Below are 18,651 nucleotides of genomic sequence, written 5' to 3' on the forward strand. Positions count from 1 at the left end.
ATGACATTCCATTTATCACCTTCAGTGAATGTGGAGCCCCTCAGACTCTGTCATTTTGCTATTTTGGGGGGACTTTTGTGACCTCTCTAATTCAGAAGCCAGTGATAGGTATTTTATAGACTAAGAACCCCAAGAACAAGAGAATAAAATTATTCCCAATGTCACCATCTTTCTGGAAAAAAAAAATACCTGCGTCTAGGCCTCAATATCAGAGGTCACTAATTAACGCTCTTCCCCTCCCCAGACTGCTGCATGTGAATCCTTAAAAAGTTTCTGAGGATATGAATTTGTGTTTTGGAAATTGGTGGTTTTACTGAGCTAGCACCTATGAGGCCTTATTTTCTCATCCCTCATTTTTCAAGAAGTAGAGAGTCTATGTGATGGAGTGGAGGTACATGAAAACTGCAGCATCTAGAGAAGAGTTGCTACTAGAACCTGGTGGAAAGAACTGTGAGTGTGTCTCAACACGCCAGTGACCAGGTGGCCTCAGGCTGACACTATCTAGTAAGCAGGGATAAGGAGGTGTCTGGGCTGTCTTTACCCTCCCAAAACCAGATTCAGTGCCTTCACTTATCAAGAGGTCAATAAAAGGGAAAGGAATTAATAAATGCATCAGTGGATGCAGCTCTGCCCCTAAAAGACTACAAGCCGCAATTTGGTATGAGTTTGTTATGATTCTTTCCTCTGTGATGCTAAGTTCTTGTGGACAGTTGTGGAATAGAAGCACACATCTGTAACAAGTCACTAGTCCTAAAAGACCTATTATCTCCAAGGACACTTGAGAAATTTCACAAAACCATATAGCTCCCTGACTTCCTTCCAAATCAAGGTGGGTGGGCAGAGAGCTCTGGCGCTCACCACCTTTTCTGCCTGTCAAATTGACTCCAGATCCACATATGCATGAAAATCTGCCCCTCTTGCCCTATTTCTTCTCCAGTAACCCCCAAATCACTCTTTTAACTGTTTTTAATATTGGTCCTTCAAGATTGGGCAGCTGAGGAATCTTATCAGAGTAACCAAATGCAGTTTTGCATTCTGCCCAACTCATACTCTGTTCTGTTTAACTTTTCCACTGCTAGCTCCTTGCCACATCAGTCATTACATCATTGTGGTACTCCTTTGTAATCACTCACTCTCAGCTGTATTCTCAGAAAGCACAAGAGAGACCAAGAAAATGATGGATTTGGATAGCCTGTTCTTTGGCATTCAGTCATCACTCCCTAGAGGCCTGATTATGAGAGTGACAGAGCAGCACAGAGAAGCTATGCATCTAGTAATAGGTGGCAGACTTCAGGCAGATGTTAAGAGAGTGGGACCCAGAAAATAAAATATTGTGTTTAATTGTCAACACTCTTTCTGTTTCTATGAAACAAGGTGGACCAAAGTCCTGTGGCTCTCTATGTCTTAGAGCTCCAATGATTTGCCCCATTTGCATGAGTTCAAAATAAACAATCTGTGAAAGCTCTTTAAGCTTAGTATAAAAACTGAAAAATAAATAAAATGTTGCTAAAGTGTTGCTTAGGGTGTGCCTAAGAACACTGATTTTATTTAGGGTGGATTTTTTTTGTTTGTTTTTTTGCTGTTTGTGTTTTGAAACAGACATATTGCATGTTTTATAGCCTCTGTTCCCAGCATTACTTGCAGTTCCTGGTGTGGTAGTGATTTAGGGCTCCTTCTAGCACAGTTGCTGAAAAGAAGGCTGCTGCCCTGTTCTTCTTCTTTTGTACTGACTAGAGGCATGTTGACTGCTACTTATTAGCTCTTTGATCTTTATTTTTGTACATATGGTCAGGACCTCGCCAGTGCCCAGAATGGCAGGCTGAAATTCTAGCACATTCTGGCCTGTGTGATAAACTGCTTTGCTCTGGGAAAAAGTGAGTGCTGTGCAAAGACTGATGCGTATTAAACACCCCCATTATTGAGAGAACGAGCTTTCCTGAGTGTCTATTAACCTAAGACTGCTGCTTCTCCATACATTTAAAGGAGCCTCCATTTAGAGTCACGTTCTATAAGAGATTTTAAGTTCCAAATGTTGCCAAATACAGTCGAACTTAAAAGCTATATCAATTTAATGCAATCTATTTCACAAGTAAAAATGTGTGAACCCCTCGTTTTTCTTTCCATTTTACTTGCCTCTTGCTTTTTCTAAAATAACATCCATGTGAAACTATTCCATAAGACATTGTCTACCAAATGCGCCCCACCTTACATTTCAGCAAGTCCAGTTTCTCTTAGTGGCACTTAATGACCAAAATATGTACTTTTGAAAAAAATTCAAGTACATTTGTGGAGCAAGAATATTGTCTGTTGAGTTTTCCATATGACTTGATTCAAAACTCTGCAGTGCTAAATTAACAAATCTGTCATTTTGTCATCTAAGCTCAGAATAAGGCTCAGGGCACCAATGTTCAAGCAGTTCTGAAAACAGTTCTAACTTTTGGGCAACAGTAGAGGATAATATGGTGGCTGATGAAAGGTAATAGAACAGTCGCCAGGACTTTGGCATACAGCAGGGTGGCTGGAGGGACTAAGTCTGAGTCTAGCACTTGCTGATCTTAGGTAATTCACTTGCAATTCTCCCAACCTCATTCATCTGTAAAATAAAAATAATGATAAACCTATGTCACAGGATTTTTATGAGGATTAAATAAGAATATGTGGAAATGCATGGTTAATTATGCAATGAAATTCAAATAACACATTGAATCCAATAGGAAAAACCAAGAGGAAGGGGGAGCTTTGCAAATTCTTGTTCCTTACTTGGTACAGAGTAACTCTACCAATTGTCCCTCTTTGGCTCTACCAAGAGATTTTCAAGATTTTGAGATTTTCTCAAAAGCTAGGGATATATTGCCTTCCATTTATATTGCACAAGCTTGAAAGTAGAGAACTTTGACGCTGTGACTTGTTTCTACAACATAAGCCTCAGGTTAACTCTTCCTTGCCTTCATGGTACAAACCATCCAGCAGGCTATGTGCCCAGCATTGTGCTGAGCAGCTACAGGCACCGCCTCACCTTTGTGTGCTCCTCCTCCTCCTCCACAGCCACCCCTGCCACCACCAGCCACTGCCAGCACAAGCCACCACCACTGTGGCACCTAAGACTCTTCCTAGTCCTAACATCTTCACCGCTCCACTCTACTACAAGAACCCACTTCCTATGCCCCTGCCCTTCATCTCCTCTTGTCTAGGAACATCTTAGAGAACAAAAGAAATGCAACTTCCACCCATGGCTTTTCCCTTTCCGAATTTTCTTTGTTTCCAGTCACCACAGTCCAGATCACTGCTCCCCAACCTGGGTGACATCTGTATTCTCTCCAGCAACTTATGTTTGCAGCTTCATCCTTCTCAAAGATTGAGGGATAGCCTGAGTTCTTGTCTTGATCCTTTATTCCACCTCTAAGAGAGATGCTCGTATTCTTAAGTCTACTTACCAAATAATCTGAAATTACAGTTGTAAAGAGATTGGTAGGTAGACTTTTTTGGGGGTCGGTGGGATTAAATAGAATGGGGTGATGTTGAGAATTGAAAGAATATTTTAAATTTTGCTTGGGGCCCAAATGTCAAACTTAAGCATTTTTTGCAGTACCACGCAAAGCATATAAGCTCTGTATTTTGGCTACTACTCTGTTCATGTGTGGGAAAGAGACAGAATCATCATTTAAGGGTGGTAAGAAGATTAATGTGTTGACATTTTCAGTGTATACTGGAATCTCTGAATTAAAGATGGATTGCTTTAGCAGCTTCCATAAGTAGGCAAATCCTGGCTAGGTGGGTCCCCTGCTCCATTCTTCTCAATGCTCAGGTCTCTACAAAAAGGACCTGAACATGTAAGGAAGACATTTTTACCCTGGTAGATGAGATTCTATTTCAACCCTGTTGAAATATCAATTTGGCCTCTAGAAAAATCCCCCGAGACTGGTTTCCTGTGAGATTACCAAAACAAAAAGCAAAGAAGAGGGGATGGAATTTACCTGAAGGAGCTTGGAATGTTTGGAAAAGTACTCATGGAGATTACTATCACAACCTCTTCAGCTCACTAAACCATGTGTGTGTCATATTGCTGCATTTTATAGCAAGAATGAAACCTGATTGCTGTTGGCTCTTTCTCCTGCCAGAGACAGCTTTCCATATGCCAAGCTCCCACCAACATTAAGTCCAGTCACCTCCACTTCTCAAGGAACAACTTTCAATGAAAAAGAATGAAGGGAGGCAGACTAGGGGCACTGTTAGCCTTCCACAAAAAACCTGGATGAGCTTCTACCCTCACAGCCCCTCTCCTGAGATGCAAGGGATTTCAGCCTCTAGGACTGAACTGTGTTACAAGTTTCTCTCTCACCTGGATACATGAGTTTTTGTAGTCGCATTGCACTGTAATACATGTCGGTTGCTAAGAGGGTTTGAAAGGAAAAGATTTCCAAAGCAGATTTTAAGGACATTCTTGGTTTCTTAAATCACCACGATGGAATAGCGTATTTAGCAGATGGCGAGAATCTTTTCACTGGTGCTAACCTCTCACTGGTCTTCAGTTTTGTTCCTTCAGTGCAGCAGCTTGATCTATGTCCAGAGGTTCTCTTTCTTAGGGCAATTCTTCCAGAGAAAGAAATCCAGTGTTTTGATTTGAATATGTGTATGTCAAGTAACTACTTTCCACTTTCATGATATAGAGTGAAGCAAAAGGAAGTGAAACTACCAGCTCCAAACGGGGTACCCTTGATCATGTTCACCTTATCTGGATGCTTCTGATTTCAAGGCAGTTCTGAAGAAGAGTCTAGGCTATAGTATGGTTTCCCCAAGATGAATAAAGTGGTGACTTACAGGACAAAAGTAACATCAGATAGAATCATCAAAATGTGACTAGAATGTGACAAGAATTTCCTAAAATGAGATGCATATTTAATTGCTTTAGAGTGCTTTTATTTGCTGGGTTTTATTTAAGTACACAAGTCAGGACACCAATGCAAGAAAGAGACTTGGAATGTCTTTGACTCACTGATAAGATGTTCTCATGAAATGCAGCAAGCTCATGTCCAAAAAGAAAAGGGCATCACCTAGAGATCAGCACTTGTTAGCTTCCCAAGTGCTGTTCCCAGTTTCCATTTGCAATGTGATCTCTCAGGAGAAGAGGTCACTGTGTGCAATACAAACAAAGCGGGCTTGGTTCACAGGCCTGGTCAACACCTGTGTCTCTGCTTTCATGCACTGTTTTAGATCTCCAATGTGAAGACAGGTCTGTGCAGTGTTTGAGAGAGTCAAAGCAATCCTTCCACAGACTCTGGCCTCTTCTGAGTCTCACTCAAATGTCCATTCTTGCTCACCTGAAGAAATCATGTGCCATATCATATCAGAACCCAAATGATTTTTTTCATGCCTGCACATTTGTGTTTTATGAGGAATACTTTTAAAACCACTAGTTCCTGTTAAATATTTTGATGTGATTCATAAAATATAATCTAAAAGCATGAAATTTTAAATCTCTACAACTGAATCAGTATAAGTGGATCCCTTAAAATCAGTGTAAGTGGATCCCTTGCATGTGTGCATGCACACACACACTCACACACGTACCCATTTGCCTTTGGAGAATAGTGTAAAAATTGTGGTTCTTTTCTGTTTAAGTTTTCTAAGTAAGTCTTTTGCAAGGTGGGTGGTTGTGAGATCTCTCCCACATATGTTGTTAAATTCCAAAACAAAAAAAAACAGAAAAGAACTGAGCTTTGAAACTACTTTCTTTTTTCTGATCTTGTAGTTCCTGACGACCTTAGAGAGGAATACCAGATGCGAGCTGGGGCCAGGCTGGGACCTCAGTCACTGTGAACATTCAGAGAGCTCAACCATTGACATCATCATTCAAGAAGCAGGAATTAATGAGGTTGAATCTGAGGTCTAGAATTCTAATTTTCAATTGGCCAGAGAGCAGGGCTCACCAAAGGCTACCTTGATGTGAGGGGACAGCTCCTTGTTCAGTACATGCTGCCTTCATGCTCCTCATGCCACTTTACCATCATTGCTCTTCCATCACCACATTGCCACTTAATCCTTGAGACTTAATGACTTGGTATTAAACGATAAGGAGAATATATCTTGAGACCACAATATGAAGCCTTTTTTGAGGATTTTCATGCTTCCCCTCATTTCTGATTCTTCCATGTCTGAGGGCAACTTCCTGTCTCCATTCAGCCTACCTTATGAACCTCACCTGACAATAATTACAGCAAGAGTAATTTTTCCCATTTGCTTCAAACAAAATCTGGTGATCTTTTAGTCTTAAAGCCTGTCTTGGGACTTCCCTGGTGGTGCAATGGTTAAGAATCCGCCTGCCAATGCAGGGGACACAGGTTCAAGCCCTGGTCCGGGAAGATCCCACATGCCGCAGAGCAACTAACCCTGTGTGCCACAACTACTGAGCCTGCGCTCTAGAGCCCACGAGCCACAACTACTGAGCCCACATGCCACAACTACTGAAGCCCACGCACCTAGAGCCCATGCTCCACAAGAGAAGCCACTGCAATGAGAAGCCCGTGCACCACAACAAAGAGTAGCCCCCGCTCGCGGCAACTAGAGAAAGCCCGTGCGCAGCAACGAAGACCCAAAGTAGCCAATAAATAAATAAAAATACCGATGGAATTTTTAAAAAAAAACATGATTCACTTAAAAAAAAAAAAATCCTGTCTTCGTCTACTCAGATTGCCATAAACTGGGTGGCTTAAACAACAGACATTTATTTTCTCACGGTTCTGGAGGTAGAAAGTCCAAGATCAGATTCCGGCAGGGTTTGGTTCCTGGCTTACAGATGGCTGCCTTCTTGCTGTAGTCCTCAAGTGGTCTTTTCTCTGAGCACTGACACGGGGAAGTGTGGGGTAGGGGTTAGGGGTGTGTGTGTGTGTAATGAAGTGAGTTAAAAATGAAGAAATTCTGTTGTAAGAGCTCTCATGTCATCCAAATTGATTACATAAGCTAACTGATCCATGCATAAAGGAAGATTACAGGCAGATCATTACACATCTTAAGAATACCTGAGAAATAGTTCGCTTTAAATACAACTGCAAACACTGTGTAGTTCTGGATACTGTCAAATTTTAACTTTTTATTTGTTTGCTAAAATACAAGGTCCTATCTAGGAGTTCCACATCCCAATCTCCTTCCATTCATCACTGTACTTGGCCTAAGACAATGGGTAAAAGGAGACTGGATCAATGAAACTTTTGAGGAAAGCCATCAAAAGTTCCCACATTCCCAGTGAAAACAACTAGCTACACCCCAAAAAATTGCTTTAAAATAATCTAAAATTGATCCCACTTTTATAACTGGATACAAATCACATTAAAAGAAACGCAGGAAAGTGAGCAGTGCTTTCCTCATCCTCCTTATCTAGGTCTCGCTTACATGAACATAGAAAGTAGGAGCGTGTGGGCTGAAGGAGAGCAGGAAAAATAGGACCCAGAGAGCTTCTTGGCCTCATTCTGCTGGAAACCTGATTGAAGAGTGCCTTTTTAAAAAAAGACATTCTCGTAGCATCTTTTAGTTTTCTTTTACAGCATTCACTACATATGCAATGACTTCTATATTGTCTGAATTGCTTGATAGACTATAAATTCCTTGAGGGGGTAAGATTAGGTCTGTTTTGATGAGTGTTTCATGCTCTATGCCTTAGCACAATGCCTGGAATATAGTATACGCTCAATATTTATTCTTAATTGAAGTAAGGACAAATTGAGTATTCAAACATTTTAGAAAAAGGGATTTCTTTCTCTAAGAAAGACTAAGAAGAAAGTCATAAATGCAGAAAAGACAGTAAGAAAAAAATTCTAACACTGTGACCGTATCACCACACTTACTGATATGTCTTATTTTCAGTGGGATAAAATCTAAAATGTATATTGTAAGCAGAGACTAACAAACTGTTGCAGAAGACAAACCACAATAGCAGAACTACCAGTGACATTTAGCAGGGAAGAGAACACACCTATGTTGAAGCTAACCTACTCATATTTTGCCATCTGAAGCACTAGGAACCCCAGAAAAACTCCACAGCCCTGGAACCTCCTGCTAAAACTAAGATTTGTCAGGTTTACTGGATTTGAGCTAGGCTGGACCACAGTACTCAAAAAGGAAATTTCAAATGATTCTGTGATTTAATGCAGTAATTAGGCAGGGGGAAAAAAAAAACATAAAGGAGGGAGAAAGGAATATAACAGACCACGTAAAACTGAAAACCAGTCATTGTTTCAGCCTGTTAGGACCGGCAATGTTGCAGGGGTCTCTTTATAAGACTTCCAGGCACTCCTGCTCACTGCCCAGGTACTGCAGCAGGAAGAAATTCTGACAGAGCTTCGGAGACCCAGAAATGTAGTATGCTTGCTTATATGTCAGAAAGGGAAGACTTTCAGAAAGAAAAATGCATGTCAGAGGAACCTAAGTTCAAAGTTCTGAGGTATTACTGAATAAGTCTCTTATTTTAAAAAATTATTTTTAAGGCTAAAGTTTAATGCTAAAAAACATAAAGAAAAAAATGTTTTAAATTACCAATGGGATTTTCTGAAATGCATACACATAATATGTATATTTATTTGTAAAGTATATATATGTGCTACCTATCTATATAATAGAATATTAGTAAAACTTAATTTCTTTCTTGACTTTTTTTTAACATAAAAACACGCAAATATATTCCTTTTTTTCTATTTCTCAATTATCATGTACTATCCCAGACCTCCATGGTGCTCTTATAGTGGACCATTGCTCTGGGAGTTTGAAAATTCAAAAATAAATCTTCAAGATTTATTTATACATCAGAAAATAAGTGGCAGGATATTTGAGAGAGAAGAGAACATTAGATGGATGGGTTGATTTAGCCTCCATGGGGACATAATCAGCAACTCATTCTCACACTGTGAATTAAAACTGAAAAAAAAAGTCATTGAATTGATGGGATGATTATATTTTTTAGCAATCAAGGATCGGTTTCTTGAATTATATGTACTGAATATAACATTTATTTCTTTTTAATATTAAATTCCAAACAAACTTAGAAAAATTACTTGGGACAATTTGACCTACAATGTAGATGCTGTCAGAATGGAGAAAAGGGTGGATACCCCCATGCCTATATAGCCAGAGGTGAGAAAATGGGGAGAGGGAATACTGGTTACATAAGACCAAAAGAAAAGGAAATCTGAATGACATAAGCAGAAACTGAAGCTATAGGAATATCATTATCTCAGCCATTTTGAGAGGACATAAATTAAATGGGAGGAATCTATTTTATTTGCATATAGAAAAGGACATTCAGATGACAAGTATACACCTTCATTTCTGCATAAATCCCCAATATCTTCAATAATATCCTTACTATTTGACTTCCACTGCCTGAGTTTGATAATGAATTCACCAAAAGTAATTTCCAGTGACAGGAAAAGATAGATTTACAATTTTCCCTTGAGATATCAAATATAAATTCAGTTTTTCTTAACCCTCAAAGTTGCAGGTGCTTTCCATTTTTACAAATATATTTTTGCATGACTTGTCCACCACTGGATGTTATAAATTTTAGTTATTTCACTTTTTATAAAAGGCCATGCATTAAAATCCCACTTCAGCAATTAAGCCTTAGAACAAAAGGAACTCTGTTCCAATTACTACTGGGTTCTTCACCAAGTGTTTTATTCATCAAGCTCTTCTGTGGTGCTAAAGTTCTATTTCTAACCTATTCAGTGTATTCTTCCCCTCTCAGGATATTTTTTACTCCATGACGTCTCCCTTTTCTCGAGAATTCTTTCACTTAAACAATACTGGCTCATTTTTTAGCAAAAATTTTATCCTCACTAGGCTAAAAAAAAAAAATTACTGCAGTTGCCACCTGTTAAATATTTTCAATTTCCAAAATTTCCTCTCAATAAAATGCTGACCAGAATTACAATAATTCTGAAAGTGTTCTCACTGGTTCTTTGTTTAATGTTGGAATAATTTACCACTGATGTACTATTTCTTTTGATAATATACATTCTACAACTGCATTTTACTACTGCCAAATCGAATGCAGATGGTTTTAGTGTAGAAGCCACATCTACCCCAGGTCTCTTTCCTGATCAGAATTCTTCTTAGGACTTTCATTTCAAACTGTTGATCCCAAGAGTCTCTGGCCTTGTCCCTATGACTTGTCAATTCTCTACACCAACTATTTTCCCTCTCAAAGGGTAAACGCTGAGATATTTATAAAATGGCCCTCTTATACCACCATAACCACTATTCTTTTACATTTGCTATCACTCAAATCACTATGTTTCAAATACCCATCCCTAATATATCATGCAGACCTTATCAGGTTGGGTGTAACATTACTTCTTGAGCACTTACTTAACTTCCTCTCTCTACCCACCAGTTACCAACATTCACCATATTTTTCCCATCTGTAGGTGAAATGCTGATTTGTTTTTCCCAATTTTCTATCCTTAATTAGGCCAAAACAAAAACCATGTCCCCAACCTTCTCAGCTACAAAAACTTCAAAAATCTATATACAGTGATGTAGTGAGAAAAACATCAGGGGAAAGATAACCCCACTATAAATGTCAAAAATTTCCATTAACTCATTGTATTGGTTGAATGGTGGCCCTCTAAAACAGCGTTCCCCAACCTTTTTGGCACCAGGGACTGGTTTCATGGAAGACAATTTTTCCACAGACCGGGGAGAGGTGGACGGTTATGGGATGATTCAAGAACATTACATTTATTGTGCACTTTATTTCTATTATTATTACATTGTAATATATAATGAAATAATTATACAACTCACCATAATGCAGAATCAGTGGGAGCCCTGAGCTTGTTTTCACTTGCCACTCACTGATAGGGTTTTGATGAGTCTGCAAGCAACTGATTTATTATGGTCTCTGTGCAGTCACACCGCTCTGCTAATGATCATCTGTATTCGCAGCCACTCCCCAGCGCTAGCGTCACCGCCTCAGCTCCACCTCAGATCAACAGGCATTAGATTCTCACAAGGCTCATGCAACCTAGATCCCTCGCATGCGCAGTTCACAGTAGGGTTCGCGCTCTTATGAGAATCTAATACCACCGCTGATCTGACAGGAGGTGGAGCTCAGGCAGTAATGCGAGCGATGGGGAGTGGCTGTAAATACAGATGAAGCTTCACTCGCTCACCCGCCGCTCACCTCCTGCTGTGCCACCCAGTTTCTAACAGGCCACGGACCGGTACCAACCCGTGGCCCTGGGGGTTGGGGACCCCTGCTCTAAAAGATATGTCCATGTCCCAGAAACTGTGAATTTGATTTCATTTGGAAAAAGCAACTTTGCAGAGGTAATCAAGTTACGGATTTCAAGATGAGATCATCTGAGATTATCCAGGTGAGCTCTAAGTCCAATGGCAAGTTTCCTTATAAGAGATAGAAGACACACAAAGAACAAGACCATGTGAAGAGGGAGGCAAAGATTAGAGCTACGCAGTCACAAGCCAAGAAATGCCTGGAGTCATGAAAAGCTGGAGGGGCAAGAAAGAATTCTCTCCTAGACCCTTCAGAATGAACACAGCCCTGCCAACACCTTGATTTTGGACTTCTGGCCTCCAGAACTGCGAGAGAATAAATCTCTGCTGTTTTAAGCCACCCAGTTTGTGATAGTTTGTTATAGCAGTCCTAGGAGACTAATAAACCTATTATGATTACATAGAGCTTATTTAGGATAAAAACACTCAAGTTGAGACCCTTGAATGCAAATACTTACTGGGATCACAAAATTTGAGTCACCTGATGGTTCATTCATTCAATAAATATTGAGCACCTATTATTTGTCAGGCCCTGTGCTAATTACTGTGAATACATGGGTAAGCAAAGAGTTGTTCCTGCCTAAATGGAGCTGACATGGTTAGTGTTTCCGTCCAAAACAAAACCAAAGGCAACTCCAATTTCTCAAGGAACATAAATCTTGGAAATGCTTTTGAACTGTTTGGAAGTGCTTAATTACGTGTCAAATAATTAATAACATGTGAATAAGTTTTCTTCCAAGCACTCAGCTTCAAAAATGAAGGACAAAAGCATTTGGCCAAATATATTTTGGACTTTACTGAGCTTAAGTCTTTAGGAAAATGGTTGGAAGTACACAGTGAATTTAAGGATCACAGTGGTGACAAAAGTAAGTATACCATCATTTAAGTAAGTGTTGTTTGGTTGCTTTTGAAAAGCTCGACACACTGCATACATGTTAAACTTTTTTTTCACCATAAGCTAGACAAATTTGGGAAATTCATGAGGTAGAATGAAGCACAGAGATAACCACACCACATGTATTAATAACAATAATAACTATCATTTACTGTGATGATTATTTTCCAGGCACTTTGCTAAGTGTTTTATACGCTGGATCTCCCTTCATCTATATAACAACCATAAAACGTTGACTTTCATTGAAGTCAGCAATTTACCTGCATTCCTGAGAACCTCATGCCCTCCCCAGATAAATGGCCAAAGATATGGAAGACTTTGTAACCCCTCTCTTATTGTCCCTCTATGTCTTCTCCTATTCTTCCTCTCTTGCAGTTAACCACTGAAATGACCATCTCAATCCTAGAAATATAACCCAAAGTGATTATGGATCTACAAAACGTCTCCATTCTTCAGTACATACAGCTGAAGACAGAAACAGCTCCAGGCTTGAGGGGACTTTGCTACAACCTCCATGTTGCCCTCACACATACTGACACAAACATGTCGACATACTGTCAATTTAGATTTAATCCTTTCCTTCCCCCAGTCACTTCTGCTCTGTTTTATCCTGCCTATGGCCCAGAGCAGTAGCACTGCTAAATGGATTTTATGGTGGAATTAGCACAGAATTTGCTGATTGTTTGTAGTCTAATTGGCCCATGGTAAAAACCTAAAAGAAGGGGTTTTAACAGAGCCTGAAGGAATCTGATATCACAAAGGTATACCTTAAAAGATGGTCACATGACCACCAGTTTCCAAATCTCCTACAGTGTTGTTTGAAATGCTGCTTCTCAGGCTCCATCTCAAGCCTACTGAATCGAGAGCACAGGCTTGAGGCCTGGAAATCTGCAGTATTACCATTCCCAGTTGTCTCTCCTGTGCCTAAACAATGGAAACCACCAGCCAAGGAAATTCCCTTAAGAAGTGATTATTAAGTGCATTTATGCCTGTGTAGGTGTAAAGCGTTTATGTGGAGGGCAAGAAAAGAGGACAGGATGACCTCATGAGATGAGAACTAAACCACATGAAAAGAAAACTGGATTAGAATTCCAAAGAGAACTAAACCACATGAAAAGAAAACTAGATTAGAATTCCACAGACCTGGGTTCAATGCTCAACTCCGCCATGCAATCGTTTATTCAAAATGTGTAGCAAACACTGAACTAGGCTCTAGGGATATAGCAGTAGGCAAATCCCTGACCTCAATGAGCTTGTAAGACAGAGAGACAATAACAAATAAATATATATTGTTCAGTGATATGTAAGTGCTCTGAAGAAAAACAGAGTTGGGGATAAAGAGTGATGGGAGTGATGCTATTTTACATAGGGTGGTCAGATCTGAGAAGTAAGGGAAATGAGGGAGCAAAGCATGTAGGTATCTAAAGAGAGCATCCAGGCCTATAGAACAGCAAGTGGAAAGCTTTGAGGAAACAAGTGTGTGTTCTGGATATAAGGAAGAGAAGGAAGCTAGTGTGGTTGGGGCAATACTGCTACAGTGAGTTACCTTATTACAGTGGGTCTTACTCTCTTCATTCCTTAAGCTTTATTTCCTCAACGTGCATTTATAGGTTACATTTAATTTCCTGTATTTTGACCCATAGCAGGCTTGGTCTGTGAAGTTCTGATTTAATTTTCTAAATAGGAAGGTGACTTGAGAAAGATCCAAGTTTTTGCTTAAATCAATCAGTTAGTTATCTACATAACCCTACTGCCAAGGTTTTAAATGCTTTCCCTGACATCTCTACCTATAAAGTCATCCTATTGGGTAAGAAAGACAGAAGAATCCACTGTATCTCGCTGGCTGCTATCTCCAGTAACTTGTTCTCTTGATATGCATAGAGAACCCTGGAGTTCTAGTTCCTAGCCATGAACCTGTTAGCACAAGTTTTGTTTCTCAGATTAGCTAAGCGTCAACAACCTGGATGCCTACTTGGACACAGAATGACTTGGGGGTGGAGATGGAGGTAAGGTGGAAAACTGTGTTTCCATAGGGAAAAGAGGGAGAGGAAGAAGAAAGCCAGAGAGGTGTCTTCATGTAACCAGGACTCATCATGAGATTCACACTAACCAAATCCTGGGCAGCTCAGAAGGCAGTATGAAGACAGCATGAGGACCCAAGTGTGCACACAGCAGCCTCCGAACAACAGAACTCCTTGATTGGATCTCAAGGATAAAAATAAAAAGGGACAAAATTTGTTTACATTTCCCAAGGCTGATAATCACTGTTTTGTTTTTTTCTATACACTAAGTAAATCCCGTTTCCAATTCAACTTGCATTAGTGAACCTTTCTTACTCACTGCCCAGCTGCCTCTTCTGTCTCCCATTCCTCTTCTCTAAGGGCCCAGCAGTCTGCCTAGTTTATAGCCACACAGAGTCCCATTGCCCACCATCAAAACACCTCAAAAAACCCAGCAGGTGGGACTTCCCTAGTGGGCCAGTGGTTAAGACTCCGTGCTCCCAATGCAGGGGGCCCAGGTTCGATCCCTGGTCAGGGAACTGGATCCCACATGCTGCAATGAAAGATCCCGCCTGCCGCAACTAAGACCTGGTGCAGCCAAACAAATACATAAATAAATAAATATTTTTTAAAAACCCAGCAGGTATGTGTAGTTCCTTCTAGTGTATTTGTTTATATTTAGACCATAACTTTTTATTTTGTGGGGGGAAGAGAAGGAAGCCTTTCAGAGAAAAATTTGGCTAGAGATGACCTTCTTGGTTTGAAAATGAAGACAACCAGGAAAGGGGGAAAAAAGGTCTTAAGACTAGTTTTTCTGTGTAGAGTACTAAATTGAACAAAGGATAAAAGCAAAAGAACAACAACAAAAACGTGATCTAATCTCCCTGGATATGGTAGAGAATCCATCCAGGTATTCACAGTATATCAAGTAAATGTATTCTCAGCCATGAAGCTCATAACCACACTCTGTGAGTTACATCAATTCAGATGCATCAATTTGGGTTTATCAGTAAGCATACTTTTAGAACCAAAAATAATCAGCACTTTAGTTGCCCATTTCTTTGTATTGTTACCATAAAAAATGATCTCAAAATTATGTCACTACTGGACTCCACAGAGTGAAACTAGCTGTTTTCACTGATTTTCACAAAACTCTTGAAATGTTTCTCAGGTCAAATTCAAAACACCCGATCTTCTATCCACCTGAAATGTATAGTTAGAAATGTAACATGGAAAACAACATATTTTAATAACGGCACAGCCCTCTATCCTTTTGATACTGATTTGCTCCAGAGTTCAATCCTCTGCTTTTCACTCTAGATACATGTCTCTGGGCAATTTCATCTATTTCCATAGCTGGAACTACCATCTAAATGCTGATTAATTGCAGACCTATTTCCAGCCCAGACTCAGATGTCTAATGCCTACTAGGCATCTACAAATATTCCACAGGGAAAAGAAACAGGAGAAAAGAATGAACAAGCATTTTTGGGGATCCACAAAGCTCCAACACCTCAGACTCACCTCACTCTCGCTCTTTACCCCCAAACTCCACCTCCTCTTACATATACATCATGTCTTGCATGGCTCCACCTTCCTTCCACCCAACCACCAAAACTAGAAACTGAAGAAGAGTCAACCTAGACTCCTCACTCTCACTTCACCACACATCCAACTGGTTGGAAGACATTTCAGATTCTACCTCAAAAATATTTTAGATTATGATCCTTTTTCTATACCTTCACCTCCGTGCCATCATTCGGGCCCTTATCATTTTCCACATGGTTTATGTAGCAACCTCAGCTCTCCTCCCTCCCTCACATCGTGGATTCAGCCAAGTTATCCAAAACGTGAATATAATCATGTCCTTCACGTGCTAAAATCTTTTTGATGACTATCAATTATCCTCACAAAAAGTTCCAGTGTTTCCAGACAGTACCTCTTATACCTCTCACACAGCACCAACACTAACCTGTACGCATTTCCCTAGGTACACAACACTCAAACCACAGTGCTTTTGCACATGCTTTTTCCATGCCTCCAGAAGACTCTTCCAGTCTTCTCCTCCTGCTCACCTTTTCAAGTACTCCTTCTCTGTACCAGAATAGTACTACAATCAGCTTTAGCAGCATGCTGCATTCTCTTCCTCAGAGTTGTATTTCTGAACTTTTATATTGCAAACTCCTTGAAATCAGAAACTATGTCTTTCACCTGCATATCCCCAGAATCCAACACAATGCCAGGAGACTAGTAGGCTCTCAAAAGAATGTTTGTCCAAAGTTCCTTACTCACCTGTAACAAGCCTGTGATGTAGGGAGCTATGACTGTTTGAGAGGCAGTAAGGTACATGGCACAAAGTATCAACTGCTATGTAACTATTGGCATGGTCCTAATTGAGGTTCTGTCAATCACTCATTTATACATGGATAAGGAATTTTCCCTCATCTCTCATACAAGCATATTTCTAATTAAAAGACAAATCTAGTTAACCACAATAGTTGAGTTTTACATAAAAGAAAAGGGTGCCTTTGTGACTAGAATGGCAAAAGCAGAGTATAAAAATAACTAAAGCTTTGGAGGTAATACAGAAGTCAGTGGCAAAGCTAAGAAGGAAGGTAAGATGGGCGTTTTATTCTCTAGACCATACTGCCTCCCTGTGGAGGTTTCTGGGCAACGATGTGCCTAAAGAAAAGCAAAGCCTCTACACAATTGTAGAGGGGTTGTAGCTAGATATTATGTCTGTTTATACCAGAAGTCTACTCCCAAATACTAGGTTATGAATGATGCAAGTGGGGTGACTTGTTTTCTGAAAGACTGATGCCTACTTTCATGGATTTGGAATAGAAACATTTTTGTTCATTTAAAAATAAGTAGTCCTGGGAACGACTTTTGGAAATGTCGAGACCAAGAAATGAAATAATCACAATCTAATTGTTTTGTTTTTACTACTTTGAATAATTATACTTTAAAGGTCTCAATTGTTTAGTTTACTTATGAGGAAAATATGATCATAAGATCATGTCCCTAAAAATCAAAAATTGCAAAAGGCGGGCCTTCCATTTGCTATGTACCAAACATAACGTTTTTTCTTAGTTTTTAAAATATTTAATTATAATGATCAAAAAATTAGTATAGTCATCAAAATTAATAATTGTTCCTTGCCTATATATTTCTCCTGAAGCAGAGCTTCACAAACCTAAAAAAAAAAAAAATCATATGCACTTCTGCAAGTTGAAATGGTACAACCAGTTTGAGAAACACCCAGAAGATCAATCCTCATTTACTTGGTAGAGAAAGGACACTTCAAAGAGTACTATTTTTTGAAAGAAAAATCTTATGTTTTAGGCACAAAACACATTTTTCAGGATTTCAGGATTTATTTCTTTACACATTCCTCAAATTTCTAACAGTACAAAGGCATCATCCAAAGGCAGAAAATGGTCTTAGTCTTCTGTTTCCACAAAAGGCTTTGAGCAGTTTTCAGAAATAAAATAATTGCTCATAATCTACCTCAGTGCAAATATCTGAAGGCTCTGCTTTTGAATTTCCGGAATCTCAGAAGTATTCAAATTCATGATTTGCCTGTTTCCTGGCCGGTTGCCTTTGAAGTGGTTCTGGGACCCATGCTATTATTTGAAATGTCTGGCTGTCAGTAAGTAGTTGCTATTTCCTTGATGTCTGTGCAGCTGCTTTCTTTCCTGTGACCTTTACCTGTGGTAGCTCTCGCTGAGGCCACATACACATGTACATGTCTGTGGACTCTGGTCCATACAGACGGTGCTTGTTAGATGCTTTTACTGCTTAATCTTAATGAGAAAGGAAGCATATCCACGATATCGACTCAATCTACATTTCTATTTTCCCAAAGGGTCAAGCTGTTTTATTTACTACATACACACAAATAAAACCTTGAGTAACATTTTCTGTGTAATCATGGGCAATGAAAGTACACATGCCATCCATATGACAAGCACATGATTTCTGCATTTCTGTACTAGTATTATTAAATACTTCAGAGATTAATAAAGATGATGATGTGCATGACGTTTTCTTATGGGCAATCAGAGCCATGAACTTGCGATATGGCAAGAGAAAGGGTTAGCCTGAGGGGAAGATTAGGGGAAAAGAAAGAAGAGAGCTAAGAGAGTCTGCCTGGCACCCTCTCAAAAAAGAGAAGCAGACACTTACATATCACAAACTTAGGCCAAATGGGAAAAACTGATTGTTGGCAGAATAAAAAAAAAAATGTGGAACAGGAAGTAAAAGAAGAATATTTTCCATTTTCTCTCCCTTTTCGAGCTAGGCTTAAAAGGTACAGAGGAGAGAATACTCTTCTGAATCAGAAAAGCTGGACTTAATCTGGAATTAACTGTGTGATCCTGGCCAAGTCAACTTCCCTGGGACTGAGTTTCCTTCTACTTAAAATGAAATAATAATTAGAAAATTATGAGATAATTAGATAATTCCAGGGAT

This window comes from Balaenoptera musculus, chromosome 5, assembly GCF_009873245.2.
Source record: "Balaenoptera musculus isolate JJ_BM4_2016_0621 chromosome 5, mBalMus1.pri.v3, whole genome shotgun sequence".
NCBI classification, from domain to species: Eukaryota; Metazoa; Chordata; class Mammalia; order Artiodactyla; family Balaenopteridae; genus Balaenoptera; species Balaenoptera musculus.